This window comes from Protopterus annectens, chromosome 5.part0, assembly GCF_019279795.1.
Source record: "Protopterus annectens isolate FY-2018-M chromosome 5.part0, PAN1.0, whole genome shotgun sequence".
Taxonomy (NCBI): Eukaryota; Metazoa; Chordata; order Ceratodontiformes; family Protopteridae; genus Protopterus; species Protopterus annectens.
Genome location: NC_056735.1, coordinates 471,581,748 through 471,604,087, shown reverse-complemented (window position 1 = coordinate 471,604,087; position 22,340 = coordinate 471,581,748). Strand labels below are relative to the sequence as shown.

General features: G+C 36.8%; 1 protein-coding gene across 1 annotated transcript in view; it reads left to right on the top strand.

Moving 5' to 3' along the window:
• The window catches only part of TMEM47 (transmembrane protein 47), a 662,113-nt gene that overhangs the window by 218,631 nt on the left and 421,142 nt on the right, over window positions 1-22,340 (top strand). The gene's annotated exons all lie outside the window — the stretch shown is intronic.

The window sequence follows — 22,340 nt, the reverse complement described above, 5'->3', positions numbered from 1 at the left end:
TCATTTGATCAACAGTTCATTTGATCGACAGTTCATTTGGTCGACAAGCATTTTAGGTGGGGGGGCTTCGCCCCCCACACCCACCAATGTGGGGGGCTATGCCCCCCACACCCCCCGTAACTATATATATCAACTCCAGGGTCGCACAACATTGGGGAAGGGGGCAAATGCTTGTCGATCAAATGAACTGTCGACCAAATGAACTGTCGATCAGATGAACTGTCGATCAAATGACATGAACCCATATATATCTATATATATCTAAATATATATATATATATATATACATATATATATATATATATATATATATATATATATATATATATATATACACATAGACATATATATATATATATATATATATGTATATATATATATATATATATGTATAAATGGACATGTACTTTATATATACACACATATATATATATATATATATATATCTATATATATATATATATATATATATATATATATATACATATACACATATAAACATATAAAGCACAGATCCTTGTGTTGTGGTACAATAGTTTTCCTGCCTTAGGGAGTGAAGATGTCTCCCTCCCATAAGGAAAAACAATGCATCTGTTGCCATGGTTCTCACAGTCAATGTATGTTATGTCTTGTGTGCTGGACTTGTTCCATTAGAAACACTGGCATGCCAAGCATCTGTTGCCATGGTTCTCCATGGTTCTTAAAGCCATTTTATCTTATTCCATTCATAAGGTCAGTTTATCTTTTTCAGTTCTTAAACTCAGTGTATCTTATTCCAGTCTTAATATCAATTTATCTTATTCCATTGACATACCAGTGCTTCTACTGAAACAATCCCAGCACATGAGGAATAAGATCCACTGACCTGACTTTAAGAAACTTGGCAGCACGTACTGTGCATGGTTCTTTTTTCTTGCTTTTTTAGGATTCTCAGCCAAGAGCTTTGTTCCTCACAAGTGCCTGTTTTCCCTGTTGTCTACATGTATATATATATATATATATATATATATATATATATATATATATATATTTATATATATATATTTATATATATATGTGTGTGTGTGTGTGTGTGTGTATATATGTATATAAATATGCATATATACATATATATATATATATATATATATATATATATATATATATAATATGTGCACATATATGAGAATATTAATATCTATTATTTTATGAGTTTTTAAGTTAATATGTGAAGGTACTGTTTTAGAATGGCTGTTACTTTTCATTCTTTTTTAAGACTGCAAGTGTTTGCACACTTTATTTCAAGAGGAACAGGTCAGATGATGCAGAGAAACACAGGCTCAACTGCAAAAACATTTGCTCTCAGTGTAACTGTCCAGATACACTGAAAACAGGTCTTTTGGTATCTGGTCCCCAGTGTAAGCTACTTTATAGCAATGTCTTGCTGTGTCAGTGTAAGTGACTTACTTCACTGTAAGTCTTACGGAATTAGGGTAGACACATACTGAGAGCATTTCTTTGAGAATCTGGCTCATAGTCTTTCTGTGATAAAATTTTAGATACATGAGGAACATCTACCATTTATGTGACTGAATTATTTGCCTAGTAAAAAATTCCATGTTTTGTACTCACATATATGAAATTTGGGGGCATATCTCTTTTTTTACTGCTGCTTCATAATATAAATACAAGTAGCAAGATTTTTACATACTCTATTTATACCGTAGATTAACATCATTCTTGTAATAACTTGACATATTCCCTAAGGTTGCATAATGCAGACAGTAGGCCAGCTATGTTTGACAGGAAGTGTTTTTTTTTCATGTCTTTGTTGTCTAAGGAAAATAATCATATTACTTTATCTCTTAGAACCTGAAAGCAAGAGGAGAACTTGGCACATTTTCAGAAACTATACAGAATTCCAAAAAGCCTTTTATTCCATGCTTGTTTAAGCATTACAGATTGCTGCTTCATCTTAAGATGTGAACAGATCTTAAGTACCAGAAATTGTAAAGTATTGTATCTTTAATTAACCAATACTTTAGTAATTTTTTAAACCGTTATGTAGAAGTGTATCACAGGCAACCTGGTAATCCTACAGGCTGTAATTAGATCAGTATCATGAAGCAGTAATTACAAATCTCTGGGACAGTTATTTAGTAATGAAGCCAATTGTAACACATGCTAAAAATCCCCTCTACAGATGTATTGTCCGTCCAGTCTTCTTACTATTAATTATAAAAGATTACCAAAACCGCATGTTGCTGTATAGACTTTGTGTACATCTTCATTCAATCTACATCCAGCAAAGTTAGCTATTTAACATGCCTGATGCACTCTGTGGGATTCATGGAAACAAAGGTCATTGGCATGTAGAACACACCAGGTAGAAGAATCTGGGTTCACAACTGAGGTTATTGGCAGGTGGCTCCTGCAAGGTTGGCAGTGCAGGTACTCTGCAGCAAAGTGATATTCTAAAGTCACCACCTTGTACTGTGCCTCTTATGCTTTTTAGTCGTGTGGTGGTGAGACAAATCATATGTCCAGTGCTACATACCTGTTGCTGGAATTGTGTGCTTCTTGTATGCATTAGGCAGCATAGGAAGTATATGTGCTAGCTACATGAGGTTTCAGGTATTCGGGTTGGGGGGATTTTCTAACCACTTCCTGCATGAATGTTGGGTTTCAAGGTTGCAATAATCACCTTTGACACAGTTGCAAGAGAAAGGGCACCATTGCTTAGTGACAAGGCTCTGTCAGGTCTGTGGAATTCAGTCACTGGATTATGAGCAGAACTAGTACACTGCTGTGATAACTTGACCATCAAAGAGGAGCCTGCAGATACTACTGCTTACTGAGAAAGTGAAGGTCATTGTTACGCACTGCACCCAGGACAGATTTTCGTGAAGACAGCTAAAGACTGCCATCTCTGGTATAAGAAGGAGAGGCTGCCAGGGACTAATACCTGATAGCACATGCTGGGGTGGCCAATCAGTAGCAGGTGGATGGAGAGGCAGGAAGGGATCTGTCATTACTGGCTTGAGTGAAACAAGCTGGCAGGTGTCTTCATTCACTTATACACTAACAGAGTTAACGGTACAAGAGTGGATCCCTTCATTGTCATGACAAAGAGTGGAGATAACTGTGCCAATGGCATATGTCATGAATAAAATGATCTGTGTTGCAGGAGACACCATGCAGTGGCCAGATTTTATTTATTGCTTATTGTTATTTGATTACTAAGAAAGTCTGACTGGGTAGAAACCCATTTTCATCGTAGGCCCGGGGAGAAAAGCTCCAAATTATTACAAAACATTTTAAGATCAAGAATTATACAGTCTTCAAAAATAAAAGAAAAAACATATGCAGTCTAGATAATTATAACATATTAGACATAATATAAAAAAGAATCAATAGAAGGTATATGACAATCATTTAAAAATGATATTGTGGCTATCATCTGCTGCCATATAAATTGAAGTTGATTTAATCCAGGATGCTGCTTACCCTGGCAAACTCCTTAATAACAGCAGAAATATTTATGAATTGTTAACCCCTGCTTGCAATTTTACTTAGTGCTATTCTGCAAACCTATGGTCTGGCATTAAGGAAAATTCTTAATGCAGTAATCTAATATGCTCATCATATTGCCCACTTTCACAGTAGTGATAAGTCCTTGGAATTTCTGCCATAGAAGGACGTTAAGTCCAGCCTGATTTCCAGAGCTATGAATCTTGCCTTCTCACAGCCAGGTATACATCAACATGTCAGAGGGATAAGAAAGTGCTATCTTGCCACAATCAGAGTGATGATCAGTGCATCCATTAGTCTTTCAGTATGACCTGGCTTTCATTTTATTCAGATACATATACTATTGGTTAAACTTTCTTATTATTTGGTGCATGATCATAACTTTGACATTTTCTTGGGCATTAAGTTATAGATGTCAGAAGCTAACGTTTCTAGGTGAGTTTTTTGTAGGAAGCACATCCCCATAAAAACTTCCTTATGTGGTGTACCATATATTTTGGGCCTAAGCATAGTTTTATTTTTTTATTTTTATTTACATTTTTGTTACTGGAGTAGGGCACTTGATCACAGGTTGACCAGTTGCAGGCCCAGCCCAGGTTACATTCAAACTAGTAGCAACAAAAAGGAAACAAATACAACCAGCAGTGGAACACACAAAGGTAATAACACATTTGTCATTAAAAAAAAGGAAGAAGAAGAGATGTGGAGAGAGAGAGAGAGATACTATGAACAAACTTTACATTGCAATAAGGTGTACAATTTACAAGCAGAGAGGTGGAATTGGAGGAGTAACAAGGAAAGAGAGAAAAGCAGAATTAGCCTTGGAAACTGTAAGAGAGTAACACAGATATTTAGAGAACAAAGCAAGAGTGAAGTAACGGTTAAGACACAGACTTCAAGGAGACAGGGACTGAGAAAGGTAAATTAAGATAACAGTGAGCAAGGAGAAAGGGAAACTGTGATAGTTACAGGAAGCAGACTCATAGCAGAGTCAGAAGTGCAGGTGTAGCTGAAATAACCTATTACAGAGCACAGTTTATTAAATGATATATCCTGCAGTGTGACATTTACATTTGTATTGCTCAAACAGCTGATCAGACAGACATCCTTTGAGCTGAGCCTAAACTCTGTACACTTGGTATGTTCAGTGGGATAAGGAGGAATGAGACACCACAGTCTTGGAGCACGTTGAGAGAAACTAGATTCAGAGTTATGTATTTCAGCAGATAGGGCTGGGAGAGTAGGACTTACTGTACTCTGACTTCTGAGTTTTTTGGGTGGGGTGTTAGTGATTAATTTTATTGCAAATGGGAAGGGGTATTGTAGTTGAATAATCTGAAGATTTGGTAGTCCATAAGTAGGCTGGATTTGGTTTGTACTGGAGGCCAAATTACCTTGGATAAAGTAAGACAATGGTATTCAAAGCAAGGAGAATTGTTGATGAAGCAGCAAATTTCATTAGATAAGGTCTGTAGTGCTGATGTAATTTTGTTAGTGGAAGTGGCCAATGAGGGTAAACCATATTCAAGCTGTGTGAGCAGGACACCTTTCCCAATGGCTGCCTTAGCTTATCATGAAAGGGAGTTTAATATTTTCTGAATCAGAAAAGATGATAGTTGATTTTGTGTCTCAGTCTTTGAATATGCTCCTAAAAGTTAACAGACATTGAGGTAGATGTCTCGGTATCTAAATAAAGTGGTGACGTTGATAAGATTATTGGGCAGGTCAAAAAGCTTGAGGGAGCTGTTTACATTGGAAAGTCTTTCGATAGTACCCAAGAGCATATTCCTGTTTTTGGACGGTTGACTGGAAGCTTTCTGGATGTGAGCCAGTAGTTTAATTCCAGATGTTCACCTTGATGTTTGATTTTGTTTAGATTACCTGTTGTGTCAATATTTCATATGTTGGTAGTTATCCTCATAGTGTGTGCACTTCAGCTAGAAGACCATTAAGCAGAGAGATAGAGAGAGAGAGAAAGAGAGAACTGTTTAGGGTTATTTGACTAGCAGAATGATGCACAACTTTGAGTAAGGCTGGCAAGGTATAAGCCAACTGTACCATGACTGTCCCATAAAAAAGGAAACACTTTTGTGAGAAGGAGAGAAAGGTCAGACACCATAGACCTCCCTAGCCTTGAGGGTGTTTTCTCATTGAGGTGCTTTTACAGACCCTGATCTTAATGCCCACAGAATGATCTGAGACATCTGGCACTGCCTCTCAGGAGGTTACCAAATGCTGAAATAAGAGGATGTCCTCCCAGGTATAAATCCTACATTGTTGGTCAGACCTGATGCCTCCCCATGGGCATTTGGCCATAGCACTTACATCTTGATTTCTAAAGATGAGGGGTCATTTCCATATGTAGGTTAAATATTTTCCTCATCAAGATATGAGTAAGACATTGAGCACATCTTGCTCTCTGCCACCTCTACAGAATGTATCTCATTTGGCGGTACCCTTAACAGAATGAAGAATCACTTTAAATGCCAGTGCAAGAACTTCATAAATACCCACGAAAGAGAGATACAGGGACCTCCTATTATCTGGGCCAATACCCAATAAACCCAGTCAAAGAAGTGTTGGCAAACACAATCAGTACTGCATCTCTGGGGCCAGAAACTCATACCTCTGCTGCCAGAAAACCAGACTATGTTTACAGGATTGTGGATTCCTACAAATATCTTTAAAAAATCCTGATCCAGGTGTGATATTCACAGAGTCTGGTAGGGCTTTAACCAAGAATCCACCTCGCAATGACAAAGAAAGTAAACAACCAGACAAAGTTGTGAAGAAATGCTACACCTCTGCCACCTTAGCCTTCAGGGTGCTTAACTACCAAATCCACATGTTGAAATTCCACTGGACACTTGTCTCAATTAAATGACAATTGCTAAGGAGATACCAGACAAGAGAGATGTTCGGTGTTATAGGTATGCAACCTTTTTCCTATGTAGCAAAGCATTATTAGCTATGCCTTTGATGTTGATACATCTTGCAGGGCAGCAGAATGTACAGTCAGTGACAGATACATGACTGGTTTAGACCTTCCCCCTTCCAAACCATTGGTGTATGTTGAAATGAATAGCAGAAGTAACTGCAACGAGACACCCATTAGGAACTATTTGCTTATACATGTCAGTCTTACCTACCTTGTACAAAGAACATAAAATGTACTAGTCTGTTTTCTTACCTGTTTAGTTGGACCCAAATAACACCTGAGGTGTCTATATGCATAGCTAAGGAATGTAGAATCCTTTTCATCTTGTTTTGAGAGGTAGGGTAAAAAACAGAGAATTGAATTGCCTGATTCAAGGTCACTGCTTTAGGCTTAAAGAAAGGGTTATCAGAAATGGTTATCCCTTTGGTTAGTAGCAAATGGAAGATGTTAGGGCTGGCAGAACTACTACTCACCACTGTAGAATGCATCCAGTGCTAAATATAATGGCTATGTATTCATCATATCAGTTTAGCAGTAAGGAGAATATCTGCAGCGAATCCTTATAAACTTCCATCTATTTCCTTGGGTCTGCAAAGTCTCTCCAATAATAGTATGAGATGGATTTTCCTGTCAGTTGTGGATGTATATTATTATGTACTCTGGTTTTGCTTCACTCTCATAAATGTTTTGCTTGCTGTTTACATGGGGTCAGATTGAGAAATGCAGGGGCAACATGTTGCCTCCTAATTTTATTTGTGGAATCATGATATGGCTTTGCTGGATGGGCACAAACACCACAAAGTGTGAGAGCTAAAGAAAATTTCTGAACTATGCTGAGCTGAGGATAGCAGAAGAGTAAACCAGTTTACATACCTCAGAAGCATTCCCAGATCATCTTATATGATGAACATATGTAAATTCCTAATGCACCTATAGCATTGCTTAGAATATTAAAATTAAATGATTATATTTTGTAGAAGCAAATTTAAAAGGATAAGTAATACTGCTGTCAAGTGTTCAGCTGGTGAGTCAGATCACAGCACAGGCAGTACCATAGCTAATACATTTCTTTGTGTATACAAGCATAGCACAGGCTACAACTAAAGTGCTGTTCTTAACAACTGCAAGCTTTTTCATTTACAAATGTCAGGCATTGGTAAGGGCTACTTTAATTAACTGACCCTAAAGGTTACATATGGTCTGTTGTCAATATAACACAACCATAATCACACCTAACCCTGGGTGAAATGGAGCCCTAGACTTAATGGTGCTCCCATGACATTATCTATCTCCTCTCCATTTATGTAAACCTTATAATCCTTGAGATATGTAGCAGGGCTTATGGAGCCCACATGCACACCACTGCTACCCAGTTGTGCCTGCCATAAGAGCGTACAACAAATGTGCACTGTGGCCATGGGTTATGTTACACCCAGATAAATGGTACACTTTCAGCTAAGTAACAGGGTTATCATCACTGACTCCCTAGGATACCAGCAACCTCTGTCTGAGGCTAGTACTTTTCAGTGCCAACTTACCAACAATAACTAACACTTAACCAAAGTTTTTCATATGCACACCCACTCATAATGTATCTTAAGGTGGACTATGGATACCTTTCCAATTACTGCATTCTTGCCCTGAATTTGCAGTATGCTTCCACCAGACTGCTTATCTGACCCCAAGAACTGATTTACTGATCACTCTTTTTAATGAGGTAACCAGCATTACATTTAGATAGCTGATGATGAAATAGTTTTTTTAAAAGGAATCTCTAGCAACACTCATACCAACAATGTAAAGACAGTCTTCACTAGAAAAAATAAGCCATCCACCACAATGTTCATCAAAGAAGCACATGAACATTATTTTCTAAAATATATGATTTCTCATACAAAACAGTACACTAGTTGCACAAAGAAAGTTGAACAAAGGGATTCATACTGACATACCTTTGTCAAAAAAGTACAAATGGTTGATGGCTAAAGTCACAGGATGTAAAAAAAATACCAGTGAGACTAGAAACCATGCTTCGTGATATAGATGCCTCGGTTTACTATTAAATTTTCGAATGGCACTCCGTCGACTGTACTATAGTTGAACACGGAAGTTCGAAAATGATAATTGCGAACTCAAAAAAACAATCTAGGAATGGGTTTGAACATTAGTCGAGGTAGGGGAGATGTTTGTAGTTCAGAATAATACTGAACACCTACCTCAACCCATGTTAAAACCGTTCCTAGATTGATTTTTTGACTTCGACATTCGACATTTTCGAACTTCCGTTGCCGACTATAGCACAGTCGATGGAGTGCCGTTCGAAATTTTAATAGTAAACCGATGCCTCTACCAGATAGTATTCCCATAATCCAAATAATAGTCCAAGGCAAACCATGAAAAAACAGACAGAAGTGACTCCTATGCAGTGTAATCCTTTATGGTTAGACACATTTTCCCACATCTTGCTAATGTTCTCAAAAACAAAGGAGGGAGAAAGGACAGTGGTGTCTCTGATACAGTAAATTCCATATGCTTCACAGATATTTCAGAAAAAAATAGAATCTGTCTTTCCTTTTAAAACCAGTGACGTGATAGCATAATTGATGTTAAAGAAACAGTGAGTGTAACAACCATAAATTATTTTAAAAGAAAACAAGTCACATTTCACATGTCTAATGAAATATACAATTTATATTTTTTAAATCAAAGGTAGCAGCTATCATTTGATTGTCACAGTGTCCTACTGCAGCTCTAGTCTCATTCCTCAGGACTCATCTCTCTAGTATTTTCTTTAGTCATAGTTTCATAGTTTACCTGCCCCCACTGAGTCTTAGCTTCTTCCACTCACCTCGACTATACTCAGCATCTGGTTTACAGCATTAACCTTCCCCCTCCTTTAAGTTTAATGCACACAGTTTCAAATAGTTTAATGATCTCTACAACAGAGATACAGGAGAAAAATTGCAGTGGCTACGGAATCAGAGTAGTACCCAATGCAACATATTAGCAAATATCATAATAACCTAGTACTAATGGGTATATATCCTCTATTTATAAGCAGTAACTTACTGTCATATACTTATACTTGGCAGTTATTTGAAGGTAGAGAATATTATACCCATGGACTCTTATGCACCACATCAAGATGTCAAATCTGTACTTGGAAAATCATCGTAGCAAATTCCTGCAGGGCTGCAAAAGATTTTACTGATGCTTTAGAAATATGGTGATGGAGTGTAGTACAAAATGGGCAACATTTTGATTGTTACTAACATGAGTTTATCCGACTGAGTGCAGAGAAAATTTACTGGAAGATCTGGAAGATCATTAGGCTATGACACAGATTCTAGTGACACCAGAAAAACTATAAGAACTGGAGACAACTGCTAAGGACATCCCAGAAGTGCAGCTGTAGAGAAAAAAGCCATTTCATTAGACTGGCCAGATAATCTAAAGCATTTACAACTACTTATTCAAATATATTGCACTGTCATGAAAGAGATGACTTTTATTAAATATTTTCTTTGTAAAGGATAACATTTTAATTCCACCACAAATGAAAAGTTAGATGCTTCAGAAAAGCTCTGATGTGGTAATACCAAAGTGCAGAGAAAAAGCAAGAGCTGTAGCATATCATCCTAAAGTGATAGCAAAGATAGAACATATGATAAAAACTGTTTACTTGTGCTAAGAAGATCAACTAGAATTAGAGAGAGGAAATTATTCATTATGAAATTCTGTTGTTACCCAGACAGAAAGCAGGAAATAACCTATATCAACATTTAGGTTTTCTGTCACACATTGACTGCACTTCGAAATACTCAAAAGTTGCTCTGATGAAGGATACAACTGCAAATTTAGCTATAAAATGTACATAAGCCTGTCTTTACAACACATGGCCTTCCTGAGCAAGTAATGCAAGATAATTGTGCACAATTTAGGAGCCAGTACTTTCCAAAAGCTTATTAATTTCAGCACTTAACTTTGATTCCAAAACCTATTATATCAAATGTTCAGAAGTAACAAATTTATAGACTGTACAAATATGGTGATAAAAATGGTGATGCATGGGTGCAAATGGACATTCAGTTCGTATTATTAAACCACAGAACTATGCATTCCAAGCAGTTGGTTTATCACCTTCTCAGTTACTAAGGTTAAGGAAATGTAAAACTATCTTAATAGGTTTGCTTTAGGTTGAAATGCAGCAACTCTTTATTCATTACATTAGGAGATAGGAACACAATAACTGAGTGTTATTCTAAATGCATGAAGTATCTTCAAAAGAAAAAGATCAAGGTTTTCTAAGGTCAAAAACTGTGATATAAAAAACTTATCCCTCTCCTCTCATCGCTCTATAAGCTACTTGTTAAGAAACCTGTCAGTCCCCCCCCCCCTCCGCCCCAGTAAAAGCAACGCACTAAAAATGTAAAAAATGCATTGTCTTCTATTATACTCATCAGACTTTGGGCTATGCGCTATCATAGTATGTTCTAAATGTAATTGTGAATAAGTTTACCCCATGAAAGATCAAGAGACAGGTGATTGTATCTTCAAGAAATATGTGAAAAGTAATCACAAGAGGAAAACAAGAATTTGTCACATGGTACTGGGCACTCGCTTTCTGTAATTCAGCTAAGCACAAATAGCAGTGGCAGTAGATAGATTACTAGGGTAAGACAAACCATCAGCAGATGAGGCTGAAAAAAGTTATACATTACTCCAAAGCATTAGTTTGCAAACTTAATATAATTATAGGTCATAAAGATAATAAAGCATTGTATTCAGTGAAACATCCTTCTGAAAATAGACACAATGACTATCCTTGTTAGCCGAGGTGCTGGAGTATTAAACATTTTTGGATTTTATGCTTCTGCAGTTGGTGTTTTTTGCTTTTTCTGTGTTTTTTTTACTATCCTTGGTAAGCTCTATTTTGCTAAATCATTTTTTCCATTGCCTCTTCTTTTTCCTTCAGCATTATCTTTCTGTTCTTCTGTTTCACTTGTAGTTCCTGTTCCATATCTTTGTTTGGCATTTTATGTCATATTTGAAAGAAGTGACTTAAATATTTGTGCAAAAATATTGAAATATGATAAAACCATTATCTGATTTACAAGATATAAATGCAACCTTCTAGATATAGCAATATTTTATAGTTTAGCTGATACTATTTTGTAATTTGATTTCTTTCACTTAACGCTGGTTTGTAGCATCTCATAAATGTGGATAGGTGCTATTTTGTAAATGGTAGATAATGTGCCATATTTGTCCCATGACTGTGGTAGCTGAGCTACATGTAAACTATAATGCGTGCTGTGGCAGACACAGACTCTTGCACACAGATGTCCTTTTATGGCTGCTATTATGGGGATACATGTCAATTCACTGAAGGCATTTTTGGTGAACATAAAAACCTTGAAAAAAATTCAGACACTATTTTCATCAAAACTGAAGAATTCCTTACCCACACCTTGTACCAGTAATGCTGGTAAAAGATGAAAACTCCATTATCACTGAAACAGTTCTGGTGAACTTTCTTTAACCACTTTTATATTCGCCAAAGCTGATGGACTGATAGGAACCCATTGGTTCTATACACTTTGCGCAAAAGCTTATGTTACAATAAAACTGTTGTGATATGGCGTTATGCCTTTGTTCACTGTTCATTGTTTCTAATTTGTATAAGCAACTCACTTTTTTAAGTGGCTGTTGTCAGTAAATCTGGAACAAGAAAGGGACCTTTTTTATTTTTGTTTCATTTCTGCAAATCGGTTGATAGTATTTTTATTGATATTATTCAACTATATTGATTAATATTTGGCATATCATGAGCCAGTCGATGTTCTACAGCATTTTCAAACTCTGTATCTCTAGATGACAGTAGAAGAAATCAAAAGTGAGTGGTTTTCAGAAAAATAAAGCAGCTAGGGATTTGTAGTGGCAAATGTGATGGAAGTGTTTGCAAGCCAGAATCAGCCAGGTGAATTAACATTTAAATGAGGTATAATGAGACGAAAACTGAAACAGCACAAAAATGTACCAGCCTATTTGGGCTTTAAACTTATCCCAGGGCATTTTCTTACTAGGCTGCAGGCTAGATACGCGATTCATGTTAGCTTTCCTACCTCTAGACAAAGTCCAGACCCTCTCCAAATACTTTCAATCCCTTCTGCTTCTTCAGTACTGCCCTGCCACCTTATGGATAGTGGTAACATAACATGTAAATGTTCTACCTGGGTTATTTGTACTTAAATTAGACAGGCTAAAAACTTCTTGGGAATGCAAGACTAGGCTTCAAAAGATGCCTACAGATTAATAGCCCATTAAGTAGCTGTGAAGCTAGGTAAAGCAGATCTATATGGGAAATACATTGAAAGCCTGCAGTTGTGAGTATGTTTCAGTTTCAGCTGTTGGTTGAATGTGTTGAACATACCCCTAAATGTTTAGCAGCTCCTGACACTTTGATTTGAAGTTTAAAACATATCTTTGTATCAGACAGTGTGAACAACATGATATATGTCTCATTGTCATGTTGTGCTAGTCCAAATGGATGGGAAATGAAGGCCTGTTTCTGCCACTCCATTCTCAAGGTGATGTAATGAAGGGAGCTGTAGGTCTCTGCTTCCTAATATCATATTTATTGGGGTAAAAACTTTTTTGAGGGGAAATAATGCAATATTACCCCAGAGCAAAAACTTGTGGGAAACAAAAGTGTTTTTATCTGTCATTCTGCCACATTTTGCGTCTCAGCCAAGTTGTTTGCCTGACAGTTTTTGTAACCCTGTAAAAACAAGAAAGGCTGGCTTGTTAATGAACCACAGTGGTTAAAAGTTGAGTAAAAGCCTTCTGAAAAGCTTACTAGATGCAACATGCATCTGCTAGCATTGGCCCTACCCTGTTATAGTTTTGCTAATGTTTTGTACATGTAACATTTAATATTCACCGATGCCTTGTACACTGAGTATGACTTTTGTACTCCTCAGCCCTGTAGTGAATTCCTTCATTTCTACGTCATGTTTGGAATGTTATCTTTCTTCTTTCAGTATGTTTATATAAAGTATGTTCCATGGTGAATATTATTTGATATTGTGGTATTTCAGTCTGTGAATTGTGTCACTCTGTTAGCTGTGTGATTTTTTCCCTTTCTTATTTAAACCACAATACTATCTTGGGATACAGCTCATAGCATTCCCTGGTGGTGTGTTGTGACTTAGCTTGTTTTCAAAAGATGAAATAAATTAGACCACAGGATCAGAAATCTCAAAGCTGAACCCAGTTTTTGTTTATAAAACAAAGGTCTCCAGAAAGTGGTTACATTCATGTTATACTGGCATGGTTAATGTGCAAATAACATATTTTTGTATAACAGCTTAACTGTAAACAATAAAAACATTTTTGAAAAGACAATATGTTTTGCTATCCCCTGTGGACACTGTCTCACACACACACACACACACACACACACACACACACACACACACACACACACACACACACACACACACACACAGGAACTATGAAGTAATGCTTCATAGAATAAACCTTGTAAGGATATATCATAGGAGATTATTAGGCTATTGACCTGGAGGCCATTTTAAACCTAGCCATTTCATCCTAATGTAATACCATAGAAATGCTAGTTAATATCCTTGCCTCTAATATTCTTGCCTGTAATGACTTTAAGTAAAAAATAAGTAGGTAGGTAGTTACTAGGTATGCAGTCTATGAGACCATTAAGGAACCCAGTCCAGTTTCCCAGTTGCCCCAGTGCACTGTCTCGTTAAGTGACTTTCTGAAGGTAATGGAGGAGGCAAATTAAGGTTGAGAGAATCAAACTCTGTTACACATGCAGTAGCTTGTTAGCATGTAACTTCATACCTCTGCTAGACAAATGAAAGACACAAAAACGCAACCCCTAGAGGAATAGAACCCACGACCTTCATCACATATAATTAATAAGGCACTATATTTTCATGTAAAGCTATATCAATAGTCATAATTTAATCTTCATGTTCCTATAATTTTCTTGTTTCCTAACTTCAGAATGGATCTTCTATTTTTACATTTTTATTTCCCTTTCTGGTCCTAACAGCACAGGTCGGGGGTTGAAGTTATTGAACTGATACATCAGTTCATGTTCACAAAGGCAAATGTGCCTTCCTAACAGTAAATTGCATCAATTGAAGATTGCTGCAGTTTACTGATTATGTTAATGTAAAATAATAATAGAGCTGATTACGAATGGTAATCACAGTAATCATTTAGTTACAATGGTGAAATACATTTAAATTATTTTTTACAAATGTGTTATCTCACATTCCTGATCTTTGTACATTTTTTTATCTTCTTTTGATATTCTGTTTTGGATCTGTTCTCCCCGGGCCTCCCACGAATAGGACTTTCAGCCTAGTCAGACTATCCTGGTAAACAGTGCTAATAAATAAAATAAAATAAAATATTCTTAGCCTTTAACTTTTTGAAACTTAAAAATTCTGAAACATTATTTCCTTTGGATCATGTCATAAAAATGACAGTTATTATTTCCCAGAGTCTGATCACAATGAATTTATTTATTTATTTATTTAGTTACCAGAATGGAATTTTCTCTTTGTTCAGTTAAATCGTTATTAAAGCAAACTGAAAACAGTTTTACCATTTTTGTTCTTTTGTTCTTGTAGAATAATTGCAGAAAACATGTTTAAACTCTGCATCAGTGATCTTGAAAACCACTAAAGAAATGGTTCCATTTCTAAGGTGGCCACATAGTTTTTGTAGGTTCAACTATCCTGACTTGATAATTGCTATATAGAGCATATCACATTATGGATTAATTGCTAGTCAATTTCAAATTCAGCCCTACATTCATCAGTTGTTTATTAATTTATTTATTTAATTAAAGAAAGATTTTCAGATTTGACTTGTTACTCATTTTCAGTGTTTGTATTCATGACAGAGTTTTAAGAAGAGTAAGTTGAAAATCAGCACTGAGGGGCACCTTTTAGTTACACTCCTGGATTTAATGTATTGAACATATTCATAAACATTTAACAGTTCCCAGTACTTTGACGTGAAGCTGAAGACATTCCTTCATCATCAAGCAGTGTTGGGGAAAATATAGATTTGTCCTATTGACATATCACACCCAAAGGGGAGGTAAATGCATGGCTTCTGCTGCTACCCTCACTACTGTATTGGTGGAATAAAGAGTCATCAAAGCTTTGCTTACTAGAATAAACCACCCTCTTTTAATTGGATGATGCAGTTTTGCAACAAAAGCCAAGCTCTTGGCACTCACAAATGTCTATTTAGCTGTTAAGAAATCTTCTTTGGTGTGTTGTCTGATCTAAACATTCATTTTTTTTTTCTGCAACACATTTCTGAAACCCTGTAATGCCATGAAAATTTTGCTTACAGCTGGGTCACAGTGAAAGGCCTTCTACAGAGCTCATTAGAGACAAGTTCCAAATGCTAGCATTTGTTCAGACACCTTACTTCTGCTGGCATTCGTCCAAGCACATCATAATTGTGTTAGTGTGGTATGCATGCAAAATATTACTTTCACTGAGGGTCCTATAGTGTGAGTTTTGAATTTCTCATGCTTGTGTTGAATGCCTTTATTTGTAAGTATTTTGAGTGCACATTACCTCTGTTTTATTTGGGAGGGGGGGATCATATCTCATTAATTTGCTGAACATTCTGTGACTTTTTTTTGCATTCATTTAGCCAGTGAAATAAGTTTATCTGCTGTCATATGCATACAAGTTAATTTTCTTTCTTGTTTAAACCATTTTACTGTCTTTGCATACAGAGCCTAACATTCTCTGGTGGCGTGTTATGAATGGTTTGTTTACAAGGAGTAAGTAATGCAAACAGCTGCCACAGCTGAACCTTTTTTAGGTCTCTGGCAGCACTTACACATTTCTGTGGCTTGAATTTGGGGAGAACAACATTTTGTGGCTTGAATTTTGGGAGAATAACATTTTTATAACTGCTTAGCCATAAACAGAAATAGCGTTTATGAAAGCAGATTCTGTCTTCTCTTGTTACCCCCTAATACAAACACTCCCAACACATAGTATATGACAGTGCATCGAAAGAAATTTAAATGGAAAGACTTCTATCTGTCTATTTCTGATAAGATTAAGAAAACAACAGCAGTGTGTTTTTTCTTGCATTGTTACATCTGTTGCCTGACTTTTGGCAAGATGTTCTCTCTTTACATGTTGCTTGCGTTTCTTTTGTAACACCAGGGATGGATATTATTTTTTACATTACTGCATCCTTGTATAATCACAAGGATATTATTTAATTCCCATAAGTGACCTCTACAATTATACTGAATCTAAGGGTCTATATTATATCAGTGAGTGCTTAAAATAGCAGATGCTGTACAATCAACCCTAATGTGTCGAAACACCAAAATGCCAAACACACAGATCAGCAATTTTTTTCCCAGGGGAAAAAATCCAAACACAAAATAAAGTGGGGGGCTTTGTCCCTACACTGCCCCTACTTAAATATACAGACTCCGAGATCGCACCACAGTGGAAAAATATCAAAGTTCTGAAAACGGCCCAGTGATTTTTTTTCCCTGGGAAAAAAAAATCGCTCTTCTGTGCTTTCGGGATTTCCCCATTTCGAGTAAACAAGGTTGATTAAACAGTGTTCGCTATTTCAAGCATTGATTTAATAGGAACCCAAATCTCACTAGTGTACTGTAAACAAATAGCGTTGCTATTTTTTCAAGTGGAAATCATAGTAACCACCTAGTTACAACGTACAGGTTATGTGTAACATATGTGTAAGTGTGCAAGGATATATATGAGATTTTAATGGCAAGTCCTTTCAGTAAAGTATTGTTATAGATGCCAGCATGTTAATTTGTACCTAGGCTATCCCAGATTTCAGATGTAAGAGTATGACATTTGCATATATCATAGAACTAGCACAGGTATGTAGTAAAAGGCTGTTCTAGTCTGAGCTGAAACCTATGGAAGTTTTTGCTTTGGAATTATAACCATGTTTGAGATTCTTAGTAGGATTTATGTATGTAACAGCATGTCCTGAAGGTTGAACTTTTACTAACATTATGAAATAAACTATATTAAATCACCTTCCCTACCCTAACACCATTATGCAAACAAACAACGTGTTTCATAGTAATAAATTTATGTGCACAGTCTTACATTATTAAAGTTTTTGGGAACATGAATGATGTCTCCCTGTACCCCATTACCCCTACAACTTAGCAACTAAAAAACTGGTGTAAGTCTAAGTGGGGAGATACTCCATGATACCCCAGCCTTGGATCTTAGCAAATACTTCTCCAAATTTGCATTTTATTAAGGTTTAGAATGATTCTCCTTGGAATTTGAATGAGTACCAAAAGGGTATGACTTAAGTTTCAGAAAGACATCCAGCACTACAAACAATAGTTAGAGTTTGTAAGGACGTTCAGCACCATGGTGCTGTGAATGACACAAAAACTGAGGTTTCCAATAGTAATGGTCTACGTTAAGCCTATTTTTTATGTGTACAGAAGGTTATGAACTGTGGTACCCAAGTCCTTGAGTAAACCAAATGGAATGCAAAACTGACATATTGTACATTAGAAACTGCTAGAAGAAAGTTATGACTTGGATGTATATGTATATATATATATATATATATATATATATATATATATATATATACTGAGTAGTAGAAGGTTTACCATTCCCAAGTGTGGATATAAATTGTCTGCATAAAACAATGTGCATTATGCGAGCACTTTTTCATAGAAATTATTAACTATCAACTTGGTATCAAATATGAAAGTAGCAACTCCTACAGTCAGCCATCACAGTTTGTGCAAGATGTCTTTCAACTCATTAATTAGTAGCTGCTGCCTCAGGTTGTTGTACGCAGGAACAATCAGTAAGACTGCAGTTTAATCGGGAAATTACTGTGCTGGAATGTGCTCGCTAAATACTTATTTACTGATATTCAAACCCTGTATTATTTTTATTTCTTTGAGGACTGCATGTGATTACTGTGACAAGTATAATGCATGTTTTCTTTAAATTTCCTCAGTGCTGTGAGTCTAGTGGTATGCATGGCTGCAGATTATAATTGTTTTTCTTAGCTTTCTGGAACTTTCTTCATCGAAGCCCTACATGATGCTACCTTTCCTTACTTTGCATGCTTATTTGTTTTGTAATTAATACATTGAGCAGTGCTGGCTGTAGAATAAAAGTGTTAGGTATAAGCAAGCCTAGAGTGTGCTGTTTCACAGTGTTTAACAGATTATATCTCTTCAGTTTTACTGAAAGGTTGTGCTAAGCTATTAGTTGTATTATTTTCAGACAAATGTCTTACGAGGTGTTATTGTGCTACCACTGTTACTTAGCTGTTACATTGGGATAAGCCATGGTGGCTTTGTTGGATGACATTCTCCAGAGTCGCTTTGTACCCTGATAGCTTTGCTTGGCATACATAGTCTGTTTGTACCCTGTAGCTTTGCTGGAAGCCAGCTCATATATGGTCCCAAATACAAGACATCATTTGAGAGCACTACAGTAGACCCTCAGGGTTCAGTGGAATCAGTTCCTCAACTCCACAGACTTTTCCATCAGAATATCTCAGAAATGCAAATATCATATTGGCTCATGGATTGACAAGTCCAACCTGTATCTGGTCAGACCCTTTCAACCCCCCCCCCCCATTCTCCACTCTGACAGTAATATGAATGATGTGGTACTAGTGTGGAGATGGGACATTTTTTGAATCAAACAGGCCAAAGTACATCATCACAGAGAGAGAGGGTGATCTACACATACCTATTCTGAAAATGAGGGCTGTCCTTCCCACTTTGCAAGTGTTCAAGCCTCCTTTTCACCTGGGGCTATACCATCCACACTGACAACATGGCCTTGGCTTGATATGTCAGCAAACAAGGAGAAAAAGTTCTTATCTTCCCCTTTTCACTGCCACTAACACCCAGGAAAAGCCAGCTCCTTAGTGAATGAACCCAGCTGTTGCATACTGTTGTCCCCCTTCCATTGAGCTGTCTCGGTCCATCAAAAACACAGACTGTATTCCTCAACTTGAGGAAGCATTCCTGTGACTTCTTTGATTTCCCCACCAGTATCAAATGCAGTAACTGTTTCCCTTATTCCTCCCTAATAGGTTCATAGGTCCATTGGTAAGTACTAGGCTAACTGCTGCATTAGGTTAGAGACTGGCCTTACCTACACCATAGTTGATAATTATATATTACTCCTAATGAGAATAACTGAGATTTTACAATAGATAATTTGAGGGGACCCATGCATGGGATAAAGCATTTAGGAGATGCTTTTGTCCATTAGCAGTACAGTGGGCAGTCCTGGTGTGAATTTTCTTTTTCCCATCTGTAGATCCACATTGTGTTTGAATATGGACAGGGATGAACATTATTTTATATGAATGGGGCATCTATTACATAGAAGCAGTATCCCCTCTAAGATATACCTGTCATCCAAACTATTCTGTTGATGTTGCTGAAGAGGTGTAGATCCCTAGATTGAGTATTTCTGTTGCTATTTGACTTGCGGATGCACAGTAAATCCGTCAGCTTTGGGTTGGAGGATGGCTTGTATGCCAGACACAGGTTACCTCTTAGCAGTCTGTAGCATACTCAGCATAGTGGCAGAGCTTTGAGTTAATCCATAGAGGACATGTTGTTTAGGTCTTGTGCCCATTTAGTAAGTTGTCTTTGTGGGTGTTCTAGTTGCATGTGCCTGGACAGATACATACCAAGAGGGCATTATATTCAATGATTTGCCTAATGAGGTCTGAGTAAAGATGGACAATGGCATCCCTAGATCTAGACACAGTACCTTTGTTTATAAGCTATGCAATGCAGAAGGACTTTCTTATAACATTGGACACATGTTGGCCAACAGTTAGGTCACTGTCCACATAAGTTCCCTAATCCCAAACAACCGGGTCAGCTGTTAGTGGCGTATTGTTAATGTGGCAGTTCCCCAGGACAGATGACTTCCCAAAGAATACAATAATGCATTTTATGGCATTTAGTTTCAGTCCATGATTTTGGTACCAGTTATTAATTTGGGACAAACCTTCCTGCAGGTTGGCTAAGTCATATGGAGATTCAATGACTGCTCCTAACTTGCAGTCACCTGCAAACTTAGTCAGCCAAATTCCTTTGGTATTGGCTTTTACTTCAGAAAATTAGATGCGTAACAGGAGATGTCCCAACATAGAGCCCTGGGGGACACCACTGGTGACTGGTCTCTTTGTGGAGGTAACGTCCTCTATTTTGATTTCCTACATCCTATCAGTGAGTCAGCTGGCAATCCAGCAGGTGGCATAGGGATATATTTACCATTTATTTAACTTTTCTAATATGCATCAGTGTGGAATTGTGTCAAAAGATTTGGCCAGGTCAATTTATGTGGCATGAATCATTTTGTCTTCATCCATTGCTTTGGTGACCTTTTCAAAAAAAGCCATCAGATTGAGTAAGCATGACTCACCCTTGACAAATTCAAACTGAGATGGGTCAAGTGTTTGGAGGTTCCCTATGTCCTGATCGATTAGTTCCATGGTAAGTCTTTCCATGACTTTGCATTTGAGGCTGGTCAGACTTATGGTCTGTACTTTCCTTGGTCTGAGGAAAGTCCTCTCTTATATATCGGATTGACTGTAGCTGTTATCCCTTGTGAGGATGCCCCAGATCTGATGTTATCTAAAAGTGGTTTCCTAGACTCCCCTTTACCCTTATTCACAGGTTTCTGGAGGGGAATATACTATACAAAGTTAGTGTCATTCTCATAGCTGTGTTTTGGTCCTGACAAGTGTTGTTTCCTCTTATTATGACATCATTTTCTGGAGTGGCCTGTCCCTCTGAGGATATACAGGAATATAATGTCTTACATATCTGTCAAGCCGTGTGGGTACCTGCCTGTTTTAGCTATGGTTAATTTCTTAGTTTTTCCATTTAAATCATAGCTGTGGACCTATTCTACATGAAAAGGGGCATTCAATTCCTCAGTTCTTGGAGATCAAATACATGAAAAACATACTAGAGGAAATTGACTTGTTTCTCTCTTTTGGGAGACATCTTGAGGCGTAGCCGCATTGACAGGCATTCCTTACAAAAACACGAGGCAGGCTCAAATAAAACCTGTATAATGAGCACAGACACTCGAAAGGATATCAGAAACCTTATTTAGAAAAAAACAATAAAATGGTTAGCACTTTCGTTTCACAATGTGCAAAACTTCATCAGACAAAATACATTTTCTAAAGTCAGTTCCTTTATTCCATTCCATGAGCTTTCATTGGCTGAATGAAAAACTAATATTAAAATCAGTGAAATTAAATGCAAATCACACTTATAGTAAAAACATATAATAACTATTCAAGTGCTGGAGGGGAGCCAACAAATACTAAACATATACCTAAATACTAAATCAAGAGATGTATGCGATGAGACACTAAGAGCAGAAATGTATGTTAATTTGAATATTGAAAATATTTCTTTTAATATGAACTATATAAACTAAGATCAATGATTATCGATTAATAGAAATACAGCATGCACGTATATATTTAAGCTTGTTTTATATATGTGTATATATATTTTTATAGCTATATATATATATATATATATATATATATATATATATATATATATGTGTGTGTGTGTGTATAAAAATATTTTTTAGTTTGGTCTTAATTAATTTGTGTGCACTGACACCTTTCTTCTTTCCAGTGCCTTCAACTTTAATATGGGAGAAATAGAGCTCCTCTCATTTATGCCAGGCCAACTATCAGCTTGCAGATGAATCTGCCATTTGAGTTCATTGAGCCCTAACATCAGCCCCTATAGTCTATTATCTTCAAT